Here is a 12,731-nt window from a genome sequence, read left to right on the forward strand (position 1 = left end):
ATTTCTTTAAAATATGTAAAACAGTTTTATATATTTTTTTAAATTTTTTTATGACTATTTTAAGGTCTTCGTTTTATTAATTTAATAAGACTATTTTAAATCCTTCCTATAAAATTATATATGTATGTATGTATTTAAATTTTTAATTTATTTTCATATTTCCGTTTATTTTATGCCTATTTTCAGCCATAATATATATATATATATATATATATATATATATATATATATATATATATATATATATATATATATATATATATATGTTTACATATATATATATATATATATATATATATATATATATATATGTATATATATATATGTATATATATATATATATATATATATATATATATATATATATATATATATGTATATATATATATATATGTATATATATATATATATATATATATATATATATATATATAAATATATATATATATATAAATATATATAAAAAAATATATATATATGTATATATATATATATAAATATATATATATATATATATATATATAAATATATATAAAAAAATATATATATATGTATATATATATATATATATATATATATATATATATATATATATTTTTTTTTTTTTTTTAATGTTTAGGCTTCTCTTTTTTTACTAGTTGGGTAGTTAAATTGGGTAGCATGTTTTAATACGCCACCTGATTTTAATATGCGATCATCGGAACTACCCAAAATACGGAACTACCCGGCAGTCGGATAATTTTTTAAAAATTCAGGTAATGTATATATTTTTCTTTTCTTTTTATAAATTTATTTTTTTTATTTCAGATGACCAAACCATCAAAAATATGGGAATTTTTCACTAAGGCCAATGACAACAAAGCCACCTGCAAAGAGTGTCACAGAATTCACAGCAACGCAGGGATGTACAAGTGTTTTGCGCAAACACCTCAAACGAAAACATGCAGATCTGTTCAAAAATTGGAAAGAAAAGATGCAGATAGAATGAGGGTTAATGACTCTTTTGAGGTTAGTTCTGATAATTCTGAATCACAATCACTAATTGGACCATCTGAACCAGAGCAACCAACCACCAAAAAGCCAAGTGAAGAACCGGAGAAGAGAAAACCTCAGATTAAAAAGGTTTGGGATAAGGATAGTATTCATCAAGTAAAGCTGATCACAGACATCACTAGGTGGGTAATAGAAGAGATTAAACTATTTTTAGTAGTGGAAGTTAAAGCATTCATTTGCATGCTCAAAAGTGCTACCTTAGGCCAATACAATGAAATTTCAGCACATACACTGAGTTGCAGAGCAATTCTAAAAATCTAAAAGTTTATGATAAAAAAAAATTATTGATTTATTAAATGCAGAATAAGATGGACTTGAAGGAATTGCCTTAACATTAGATATCTGGAGTGCCAAAACAAATTATTCTTACATAAGCTTGAGAGGACACTACCTAGACAAAAATTTCCGCCTGTGAAGATTCCTTTTCAGGAAACTTCTCAGGCGGAACGTACGACAAATAATATTAGTGCCAAGATAACAGAGGACCGTACGGCAAATAATATTAGTGCCAAGATAACAGATATGGTTCACGAAATAGAGCTGAATACCAAAACAGTGAGGTGGATCACTATTGTTACAGACAGCGCTGCAAACATACAAAATGGATCAAAAAGAAATAGTGACATTGATACCAACATGTGGTGCGTCGACCACAAGATCCACTTGATTTTCACGGGTTCGCTAGCTCCAAAAGACAAGGAAAAGAAAATGTACAATTGTCCACAATGGAATCAACTTCACAAAAAGATGACGGGTTTGGTAAACTATTTTCACAACTCAGGGAAGAGGACAATCAATCTTGTCAACAAAGCAAAAGCCCTTAAAATGACAACAACTAAGTTGGTACAAAACTATCCAACGCGCTGGAATTCAGATTTAGCCCAGCTAGAATCAATTATTGCGCTTCTTCCAGCCATGAAGCAAATAGATGGTGATACATCTAGCGCAGAATTGAAAAAATTGATGCCAGACGAATCTGAGATTAGCAAAGTCAAAACCATCATTAGAGTTTTGAAGTTGTTTGAAGCATTTTCAAACTCTGTTTCTGCCGACAAGACAGTGACCATCCACAAGGTTGTACCCATGCTTGTTATAACAAAGTTAGGACTTGAGTCAACTCAAAAATTGATAAAGGATCCCTTAATCCAAGAAGTCACAAACTACTTTTTGCTGAAGATCGATAGAAGATTCCCACATTGTGGAAGTGTACAGTTGGAGTACACTGTGGCCCATTTCTTGGATCCCCAAGCAAAAGGAGCAATGACAGAAAGACTAGACCGTTTTGACCTTGCAAGGACCGTTTTGACCTTGCAACCCTTGTAAACACACTGAAGGACCTTGTTGACAGAGACCCCACACTGCAACTCACACCACCTGAAACCTCATCTCAAAAAATGAAGGCCGCAGACTTTTTGGATGCCTACAGTTTGATGGCTACTTTGTTGGACAATCACCACAGGAAGGTATGGAGCAACATATACGCACAAAGGAGGGAAACCAGCTGCAAAAGAAAACTTAATGAAGGAGGTAGACAAACACCTTGGTGATGCACCAGCCGAGAAAACAGTGGGCATTTTGGACTTTTGGAGGGTTAATGCAGGCAAATACTCTATGCTTACAAGGCTTGTTAGGCAGATTCTGGCTATCCCAGCTTCATCTACTTCTTCTGAAAGAGTGTTTTCAAGTGCAAGGAACATTTGCACTGTAAGGAGAACAAATTTAAGTGTTAGCAAAATGGAGCAGCTAGTGCTCATGAAAGAAAACAGTAAATTGTTGGATGAAATTTCAGATTTAAAATGGCCAGGCTACTTTTAATTTTTTGCTAATCCTGAAACTTGAACTCCTTTAGTACAAATATTCATATTTCAATTTTTTTTGTTATTTGCAATTCAATGTGATAAATGAATCGAGTTGAATTGTTTTGGGTATTTTTGCTTCTTCGGGCATTTCTACGGGTATTCTACGGGTATCAAGTATCGAGTACTCTACGGGTATTTTCTACCGATATTCTACGGTATCAAGTATTGGGTATTAAAAACAATCGGGTATTACTTGATTTAAAAAGAAACGGGTATTTCATAACTTTCGGATAATTACACGAATATTTAAATTCGGGTAATACTCAAAACAACTTCCCGGATCCGAGTTCGGGTCTCGGGTCCCGAGCCTGGCATATTCATGGCTTTAAAAATTCACAATTTCATCGTTTTATCTTTCTAGTACTGCAAAAATATCCTATCAAGGAGTTACTTTGGGGTGCGACAAGGGTCTATTCTATCGCCACATTTATATCAAATAGTCCAAGAATGCAAAGTAGGATCAACAATAAATGGCATTTATACTGGTGTGATTGCATACGCAGATGATGTAATTTTGCTACGTCCTACAATATCTAGTCAGCAAAAGCTGATTAACAGATTTCAAACATACGGATTAGCAAACTTTATCATTCTAAACACTGAGAAAAGGAAATTTCTGATATCTGGAAAAAGCAAAATTTCCGATAACGTTAACAAAATTAACGGAGCTTCTATACCTTAAAATAAATGAAAACATCTGGGTTTCCAATGGGATAACGATACTAGCAAAAACAAAATTGCAACACTCCAAATAACAAGTTTGCAAAAAATCTAAAAAATCGGTTGCAAAAGCTCTAATCGACAGTGTGATTCGTTACTGCCAGTCGTCAACAATTCGTTACTGCCAGTCGTCCATTTGTACAATACCTTAACTGTGCCAAAGCTTATTTATGGTCTTAAACTATGCAATTATGATATTAGTTTTCTAAGCAAAATAGTCGCTGTTGGAAGAGCACTCTTAAAATCATTTTTCATCTTGAAGCACAATAAAAATTACCTACATTTGTTTTTTAAAATAGAAGATAACTATTCTGCTTAGGAACAAAGTAAATCCTTTTATCGCTGTTAAAAAATCAAACTTGCTATTCACTGATAATCAATCAATTACATGCAATACAGAATAAAAAATGTTTTAAAAATGAAGTGTTTGAAGCCTGCAACACACTTTTTTTTAATTTCCTCCAGTGCATGATAAATGGCAAAAAATTAAATTCACGCAACCTATCGAAGACTTGCACCCAGTGAAAAAGCGCACATGGGATACGCGTGGATTTTTTCCACATGTAACCCATGTGGGGATTATTATTTTGTCCCATGTGGGTTTCATATGGTAAATCCCACATGGATTCCATATGGTAAATCCCATATGGGATACGCGTGGGTTTTTACCATATGTAACCCATATGGGGATTATTATTTTGTCCCATGTGGGTTTCATATGGTAAATCCCACATGGGTTTTATGTGGTAAATCCTACATGGGATATAGGTGGAAAATACGACATGTTATAGATCTTAAATGCCACATATTTTAATCCAAATGGAATAAAAGTAGTCAATACTAGACAAATGAAAGTCCGAATGCTTCTATGATAATTTTTAAAATTCTTTTAATTTAAAAATTACTTAAATAGTAATTTAAAATTAATCATCGAAGCATTCAGAGAGGCTTAACTTAATCTGGTATTTGCTACTTTATCCCATTTGGTATTCAAAACGTGTAGCATTTTTGATCTTTTACATGTGATGTTTTCCACCTATAACCTATGTGGGATTTACCTTAAACTATTATGACGAAATTTTATAAAATTAAAAAACGTGTTGCAAAATGAATTTATTTAAAAATAAATGCTATTAATCAATACATCCTAAACGAATATTAAAAATATTATTTTTCCTTTTGCGATTTACACGCCGTTTTTTGTCAATTGAATTAATTAAATCGCTTCGGCTTGTATAATACCAAGGTTTTTAGTATCTTCTAACTTTCTTCAAACATTTTCTAAAAAAAAAAAATATAAATAAAAATATATATAAATATATATATATATATATATATATATATATATATATATATATATATAGAGAGAGAGAGAGAGAGAGAGAGAGAGAGAGAGGGAGAGAGAGACAGAGAGAGAGAGAGACAGAGAGAGAGAGACAGAGACAGAGAGAGAGAGACAGAAAGAGAGAGAGAGAGAGAGAGAGAGAGAGAGAGAGAGAGAGAGAGAGAGAGAGAGAAATTTTAATTATTAGCCAGTTTGAAGTCATTAATGACTACAATATTTCACAAATAATTATTTCCTAATTACTTACTTCTATAATAACAGGCCTTGCCATCGCGCAAAATGCCGTAAAAACTGAAGGCCGATTAAACTTTCACTTTTACTTATATTGATATATTTTTATATTAGGTAGGGTGTAATGGCAGTCTATGTTTTCTAATAATAATCTCTAGTAAAAACGAAAATATAAAAAGAAAACCAAAAAATTGTTAAAAGATAATCATGCTTTTCGTATTTCAAATTTCATTAAGAATATTTATGTAATATTAAATAGTATCAATAACAAGCAGAACCATAACAAAGTATATATCTATATATTAGAAAGATAACTGTATTTTTAATTTGTTTACAGCTAAATATGAAATATTACAAATTGTGCCATTATGGTTAGCTACAAATGAATAATCATTGAAAATTACTAAAATAAATAATAAAAACCAAGTTAGTACATTTTTGATTGTATGTGCACACTTTTTTTATTAAGCTGGAAAACAATAACATTGTTATTATCACTTAACAAAGATTGAATATCATCAAATATAATTTCATCCTCTTTTAGAAAATCATTTAACTCATCTGGTAAAATGCTTCGAAAACCGCTTGAAGTTACATTTTTTCTAACTTTACTTGCTGGTGTGGCTAAACAACTAGGCGGAATATTTTAAAAACAGATGGTGGGTTTAAAGGTCGTTGCTTCCCATATTTGCTTTCAAAAGGTGCTTCATTTGGCCAATGCAGTTGACATACTGCTGTATAGTCTGTAACAATAAAACCAGTTCTTGGGATAGCTTCACTACATCTTTTTCTCTCCTCTAGATTCTTCGGGAATTTATAAATTGATATTTTTGTCGTAGTTGAGTATTGATATTTTTGTTGTAGTTGTAATTGATATTGTAGTTGTATAAATTGATATTTTTGTTGTAGTTGAGATAGTTCGACTTGCAAAGAGATACACAGCATTTTAAAGGCATTTTTAAGGCATTTTAATTATTAAAAAAACTTATCGTTAGTTTGACAATATTATTACCTTACAAAGTTAACGCCTTGAACCTTACAACGTTATCGTCTTGATGTTGGGCTATCTAATTTATAAACCAATCACATTTTAAAGATTTATTAAAAAAGCGCGAACACAAACTTTCGTCTAATGTTAAAAGATGAAAATGTAAACACAGTATTAGGAATTAGCCTTCAGTTTAACAACTTTTTGCGCGATGTCAAGGCCTGTTATTATAGAAGGCCGCGGTCACACATAATATAATATTCTGAAACTAATAAACAAACATCTAAATTTCTATAAGTAAATTTATTCTTTGATCATTGCCTTCATATCCTATCTTATTTTCATATCATAATCTATTATGGAATTATTTATATAACATATCACAACAATATTATTAAATTTGTGATGTTCAAATATATGAACATTCTCTTCAAATATCATATGAACATGTTCATATGATATTTGAATATAGTTCTTGAGTATATTATCTGCAAATAATTGACTGATGCAAGTTCTAATGTTGTCAAAAACCAAGCATGCATGCATGGGACACTGCAGTGTCCCACAAAGAAATGCAGGTTTGAAAGTCAAATTTTCTTTATTAAAAAAAAAAAAAAATAGGGGGGAGATAGGGAGGTTTCTGTAACTTTTTTTAGGCTCCAAAACTTTTAACTTTATATATAATAAGGTTCATAAAACTTAAGGGACTAACGAACATTGACGAACAAAAACAGGATATTTACAGAAACTTTTCAATTTTTAATCTGGAGTACCACAGTGTTATTGGGAATAAAGTCTCTGGGTCCAGTATTCAAAGTAATATGATCTAAAGTAATATATAAATAATAAGTAATAATAAATTAAATAAAATGCTATAAAATGCATGCAGTTATACATATAACTCCTGATAGTTAACTATATGTATAACTAGTTATACATAAAATTTATTATATAAACTTATTTTTTAAGGTTATGCTTGAACAAATTAGAACCAATTAATTCAAATTCAAGATTTAGTTCAAGTTCAAGTTATTTGTTCATTGTTTTTTCACTATTTTATATTTATTTGTTCAAATTTGTTAACTAGTACTAATTCTTACTACAGTAAGAATATTTATCATTGTTGAACGTGATTTTATTAGTAACATAATTTTATTTTCAACATATTTTGACAACACCCTTTACATTTTAAATGATGACAGCTTTACTTTTCTATTGATGTTAAATTTATTACGTTTCAATAACTCAGATTGAATTTTAACTGAATTATTGTAAGCTTTGTAAAGGTTTTTTGTATCTCAAATGGTGTTGTAAATAAAGTAAAAATAATATATATATATATATATATATATATATATATATATATATATATATATATATATATATATATATATATATATATATATATATATATATAGTATTTAGGCTATGGGATCATCCATAAATGATGCCAGTAGATAGAGGGGCAGTGTGAGTTTAACAATAATTGACAATAGGGAGGGGATGTTGAGACCAAAATAATGTCAATTAAAAAATTGAATTAAAAAAAAAAGTAAAATATTTTATTTTAAAAAAAAGTAAAACAATTTATGCTAGCTATGAGCAGGTTTTAGAGGTATTTAAACCAACAATGTGGTCTAAAAACTTCTTGCTTTTGTTGCTTAAAACTGTAGAGGATCATAGGAAAAACAATTTAAATTCAGAAATTAGCTTGCTTATCTGTAAGAACAATTTATGTTTTTTTTTTTTTACTTATAGTACTGTTGAGAATAAATGTATAACTGAACCAGAAAAAAATTGATGGTATATGCATTTTTTATATTATATTAACAATTCAGATATACCATCATAATACGATAACAAAAACTGACATCATTTTCAATGGGAGATGGCAAAAAATTGACTGAGTTTGATAAAGGGTGAAGTTGTTCAATAAACCGGGTCATCATCTGACATCATTATGCATAGATGACCCTACAATTTAAGTAAAATAAGTAATCAATTTGCCATATTTCTCTTTAGAAAGTGTAAGAAAAAAGCATTGTTATGCTGAGAACCTACCTATTGAGCAAGCTTTGACCACCTATTTTATAAATTTTAGAGACAAAGTGGAAGTGCGAATCGTAAAAGAACTAATAACAATGCTCTAAACTAGTTTTTAACTTTGTAGACTAACATTAATATAGTATTTAGTAATAATACATGATTTTTATAATTTGTATTTATTTCCATTAATTATCAGTTGTCAGTCTCCATTTTATAAAATGAATTAAAAAACTATTTGTTTATAGTATTACATATATTTTTATAGTATTTTATAGTAATAATAATACATAAATACTAGTTTCCTAATGCTATTATTATCACAATGTTAATGGTATTCGTTTTAAAGTGAAATTTTGTATCAATTTTATTGTTTTAATGTTATATATATATATATATATATATATATATATATATATATATGTATATATATATATATATATATATATATATATATATATATATATATATATATATATATATATATATATATATATATATTATTTTTACTTTATTTACAACACCATTTGATATACAACAAACCCCTACAAAGCTTACAATAATTCAGTAAAGATTCAATCTGAGTTATTGAAACGTAATAAATTTAACATCAATAGAAAAGTAAAGCTGTCATCATTTAAAATATAAAGGGTGTTGTCAAAATATGTTGAAAATAAAATTAAGTTACTAATAAAATCACGTTCAACAATGATAAACATTCTTACTGTAGTAAAATATAGTACTAACTGTTAAATTTGAACAAATAAATATAAAATTAACAAAAACAATTAATAAATAAGAACATTAACTTGAATTTAACTAAATCTTGAATTTGAATTAATGGGTACTAATTTGTTCAAGCATAACCTTAAAAAATAAGTTTATGTATATTTTATATATTAATAATAATTATATGTATAACTAGTTATACATATAGTTAACTATCAGGAGTTATATGTATAACTATATGCATTTTAAAGCATAATATTTTATTTAAACATTACTTAGATCATATTACTTTGAAAACTGGACCCAGAGGCTTTATTTTCAATAACACTGTGGTACTCCAGATTAAAAATTGAAAAGTTTCTGTAAATATACTGTTTTTGTTCCTCAATGTAGTTCGTAAGTCCCTTAAGTCTTAAGGACCTTATTATATCTAAAGTTAAAAGTTTTGGAGCATAAAAAAAGTTACAGAAACCCATCTCTATCCTATTTTTTTCTTTTTTTAATAAAGAAAATTGGGAATTCTTTGACTTTCAAACCTGCATTTCTTTGTGGGACACTGCAGTGTCCCATGCATGCAAGATTGGTTTTTGACAACATTTCAACTTGCATCAGTTAATTGTTTGCAGATAATATACTCAAGATCTATATTCAAATAACTATTATATTATCCTAATAATACGTCTATTTGCACAAATCTTAATCTTATTTCTATAAAGAAAGATAAAAATTATTCGTGGTACTTACATACTTGCTTGCCATTCCCTTTATTAATATAAAATATTTTCACACAATTTAAACGTAACGCAATGCAATGTCGATTTAAAATTTTTTTTTAGTTTCCAGCTTTTAAGTTAATTCCCATGCAAATCCCACAGGAAACCCACGTGGGATTTCCCATGTGTGTAAATACCATATGGTTCCCACATGTAACCCATGTGGGATTACCCACATGGGTTTAAGGTGACAAATTTCCATACGGATACCACATGGGAAAATCCGTCCCACATAAATCCCATCAATCCCACACGGAACCCACGCGGAACCCATGTGGGACGCGGTTTTTTTTTTTCACTGGGCAAGATGATGTTGTTACAATATTGAAAAAAACGTTCCAGTTTTGAAATTTGAAAATTTTGATCGAGGAGAATGTTCCGACAAGTCTGATCGAATAATTTATGTAAAACACACCGGCTGGTTATTAGCATTTAATGCTAACAACTGCGAGAGCCGAGTCGTTTTAACCGTTTCGTGTTAGCCGTACTGATTTTAGTTTAATTGGTGACTATTTTATAATAATTTATTTTCCTTGTAATTTATTGCCGGGCGATAAAGAGAAGTGTAAATAAAAAATGGCCAAATTAATTTCGAGTTATTTTAAAATAATGTTGCTTTTGCAAAGTGTACATAAGATACTCAGTAATACTAAAATATTCTTGTCTTAATTCATTAAATGACTCTGAAAATGAAACAGTTTGTATTACAAAAAGAAAAGTTAAGCATATAACTGATGAAACCAAATTTCAAGCAAATAAGGTATGAAATTCTATATAATAATAATGATAAAGTAAATATATATACATACATACATATATATATATATATATATATATATATATATATATATATATATATATATATATATATATATATATATATATATATATATATATATATATATATATATATATATATATATATATATATATATATATATATATATATATATATATATATATATATATATATATATATATATATATATATACAAGCTGTCGAAGATTTGGAAATTAAAGGTTTTTTGGTAAAATTTTATCAAGTCATTCATTGACAGGAGTTCGACATGTAATTCAGCCAAAGGTATCATATCTAAGCCAGCTTTGGACTCAAAGAAGGTTTAGGACATATTAGGTATTGATTTTATATAATTTTATTTGGGACCACTATTTCCTTTTGTTTTGTATAATGGATATAATATATAACTTTTAGTTTATTTATATTTTTGTTTTCAGACTTCTTAGCTGAGCGATTTCCAAGGGAAAATTATGCTATGTTTAGAAAAGCAATTACTGCAAAGTGCAATGATAAAAGCAAATTCGCAAAGCAAAGCATTGATGTTTTTAGGAAAACTGTTGTTGCTAGAGAATATTATGTTAATAACAATAATAATTTAAATATTTAATAACAATAACTGCTTGTTGACTTCAATATTCTGTTGTAGTTTTTTTTTGTTGTTGTTTTTTTTGTGAAATTCATTCATTGGTTTTAATAACTAAGAACTAAAAAATAATGTATATAGGAATACCCTAGAAGACATTCATATTAAATATCTTTAGGCAACTGGAAATAACAATCTGATAAGATTTCAAATCTTATCAGATTGTTATTTGCAGTTGTCTTAGGTTGAATAGGATTCCTGTACATATAAAGCTATAAGATATTAACATCCTTTAGTTTTATATGTACAGGAATCCTATTCATTCTTGTTCCAAAATTTTATAGGAGTTTTTATCCTAAAAAATACCAAATGAACAATTTCCTATAGTTTTACATGTGCAGAAATCCTACTGTGAATTATATCCTCACTGGTTGAGCTGATCCTTTAGTAGAGCAATGGTATCTACAATGACTAATTTGATAAGGTGCTCAAAAGATAGCTATGGGTCCAAATTCTCGTAACGTTGATGGCCCTTGTGCAGATTGTGTAGTAAACTGGAAAAAGTTTTACGTTTTTCATTTAATCGTCTCAACAACATAGATTTAAACTTGACAGCTAAATCTGTGTCTCCAAGGTTATATATTGAGAACATTAGTGCTATATTGGCTGACAACAGTGTTGCATAGTTTTGGCACAATGCTTCCACAGCCACTTTACTGGCGCAATCCAACAGTTAAAATTACATTGAACTTTTTAGTTATCTCAACTTTGGGCTGCTAATCAGCGACTTTTGAATGCAATTTTATTAGGTGAAAGGAGCAATTACGCCTGCTTATTTAATTTTTAATACCTGCTGGTATTAAAAATATATGTCCAGGGCTTGATCCTGTCCCAATTTCGTACTTAAAAAATTCGATAATACTTACTTTGCTATATATTTCATGGACTTCAAACCGCAGCATAAATTATATTTAAATTAAAAGAAATGCAACCTAATTTAAATAAAATATATCAAATTCCATTATATATAATTTAAATAAAAAAAAAATTGATGAGCAAACGTTTTTTTAAGTATCATAACTGTAGTGGTCATTAAAATGTCTTGGTTTGCAAAAAATCTTGCATTTTACCGGTTCGCATTTTACCAACTAAAAACGGTGCACAAAATTACACATTACACATAAACAAAACATTGAAACACACGAAAATATAAAAAATACACAATAATACACGACAATGTAACCAATGCAAACACCATAAATTAATAAAAAAAAAATTATTTTCTTTAGATAACTTAAAGCTTTCTATTTTCAAATATCTCACGAACACTTTATTTTTTTAACTTTGCTTTTAGTTGTTCTGTTTATTTCTTTTCTTCAACTTATATTCTATAATATCTTTATTGTTTTCACTTTATTAGTTTTTTTTTAAATCTTGTATTCTAAATAATTTTTATTTGTTTTTCTTTTCTTTTTTTTATCTATTTTTCAGCTTTTCGCCGTTAAAAAAAAATACTTCCTCCATTTGCGATGTCAATGCAAAGTGATTTTGTTTGTGAAGTTTGCAAGTGGGTTTATTTCATTTTAACCAACAAGGACTAGAAATAAA

General features: G+C 28.4%; 1 long non-coding RNA gene across 1 annotated transcript; it reads right to left on the reverse strand.

The window, feature by feature from the left end:
* Positions 1-4,730: 4,730 nt before the first annotated feature.
* On the reverse strand, positions 4,731-10,132 carry LOC136092272 (uncharacterized). Its single transcript, XR_010644310.1, has 2 exons — positions 9,713-10,132; positions 4,731-4,913 (listed from the first exon to the last, which is right to left on the reverse strand). It is a non-coding gene; the product is annotated as an uncharacterized LOC136092272 (long non-coding RNA).
* Positions 10,133-12,731: the final 2,599 nt, after the last annotated feature.

This window comes from Hydra vulgaris, chromosome 15 (genome assembly GCF_038396675.1).
Source record: "Hydra vulgaris chromosome 15, alternate assembly HydraT2T_AEP".
Taxonomy (NCBI): Eukaryota; Metazoa; Cnidaria; class Hydrozoa; order Anthoathecata; family Hydridae; genus Hydra; species Hydra vulgaris.